The sequence below is a fragment of the Octodon degus genome, unplaced genomic scaffold, assembly GCF_000260255.1.
Source record: "Octodon degus isolate 3935 unplaced genomic scaffold, OctDeg1.0 scaffold00162, whole genome shotgun sequence".
NCBI classification, from domain to species: domain Eukaryota; kingdom Metazoa; phylum Chordata; class Mammalia; order Rodentia; family Octodontidae; genus Octodon; species Octodon degus.
Window position 1 is genome coordinate 3,156,177 of NW_004524738.1, and position 1,720 is coordinate 3,157,896.

Below are 1,720 nucleotides of genomic sequence, written 5' to 3' on the forward strand. Positions count from 1 at the left end.
AAAAAAAAAAAAATTTATCAAGACTCTGGGGCTGGAGAGATGGCTCAGTGGTCTGGAGCACCTACTTGGAACAAGCTTGGCAAAGCACAGGGACCGCGGTTCGATCCCCCAGCACCACATGCCAGTCAGCCCTGCCCCCTGGTGGGCTGAGCTGGTCACACACACACACACACACACACACACACACACACACACACAATAAATAAATGTAAAAAAAAAAGACTCGATTAAAAAAAAAAAAATGCACTGGCTCCAAAAGGAATAAGAATCACTCAAGTCAATCTCAACCACAGTTTCTTTAAAATATAGAGCAGATCTGAAAATCAAGGGGCCAGGAAGACGGCTCAGTGGAATAAGTGCTTCCCTGGCAAGCACAAGGGCCTGAGTTCAATACCCGGTTCCGCAAAAAAAAAAAAAAAAAAAAAAAAAAATCAATAGACCATACTGCAAATGGTTAGAGTATTATTTCATGAAACTTTCAAGTTCCCTTGTGTGTCTTCTGGGAAGCATAAAATGTATGTTATGGCTTTTTCTCTTCAACAAGGCGGCCAAGCAGCAGACGCAGACATGCAGATCTTTGTGAAGACCCTGACAGGCAAGACCATCACCCTTGAGGTCGAGCCCAGTGACACCATCAAGAATGTCAAAAGCAAAATCCAAGACAAGGAGGGCATTCCACCTGACCAGCAGCATCCGATACTTGCCGGCAAACAACTGGAGGAAGGTTGGATCCTCTCTGACTACAACATCCAAAAGAGTCCAATCTGCACCTGGTGCTTTGCCTGCGAGGTAGGATCATCGAGCCAGCTCACCCAGAAGTACAACTGTGACAAGATGATCTGCTGCAACTGCTATGCCCACCTGCACCCCCGTGCTGTCACCTGCTGCAAGAAGTGTGACCACACCAACAACCTACATCCCAAGAAGAAGGTCAAGTAAAGTTCAACCAGCCCCTCGTCCAGAAGGGCACCACCTGCCCAACGCCTGCAGCCATGGGGCCTGAATAAAGTTTCCCTCCCTTGACTAGAGAAAAAAAAAAAAAATACGTGTGTGTGTGTGTGTGTGTGTGTGTGTGTGTGTGTTACGTAATTCAAGGTCAAGTAAGTTTGCAGGCAACTGTTAAAATACTCAAGGCCAGCCATAGTGGGACATATCTGTAATCCTAGCACCCTGGAGGCCGAGACAGGAAGATGGCTGTAAGTTCAAGGCCAGCCTGTGCTACACAGTGAGTTGAAGGTCGGCTGGAATAAAGAGTAAGACTCTGTCTCAAAACCCTCCCCCAAGCTCCTCAACCCCAAAGCTCTTGTAGATGAGGCTTTCAACATTTATAGAGGCAGCACAGTACCTACTTGGCCATAGCTTAACAACTCTCCTACAAGGTCCTTCACACTATCTGCTTCCTGCACAAAAGTGCCCCCCCCATGGGGGGGCTACTTTATGACCCACTTCCTACCTCCCACACGCAGCTCCTGCTTGTACTCCTCTTCGCTTTCTTTCATATTCCCCACTTCCTTCTGGAAGTCACCTGTCCAACTGCTTTTTTCCTATCTTACAAGCAAACCAAAAAATCTATGGATAGAAGGTACAAGAAAATGCAAAGGGGTAGTGGTACACCTACAACAGAAAAGAAAATATTTTGTCCTGCTTCAAGGTTGTATATGGTGAGCTTTTTGGACTTATGTGCAAACATGAGAAGTATAGAATTCTTTTTTTTTTTTTT

At 45.9% G+C, this 1,720-nt stretch overlaps 1 pseudogene; it reads left to right on the forward strand.

Moving 5' to 3' along the window:
* The first annotated feature begins 550 nt into the window (after positions 1-550).
* On the forward strand, positions 551-939 carry LOC101577242 (annotated as a pseudogene).
* Positions 940-1,720: the final 781 nt, after the last annotated feature.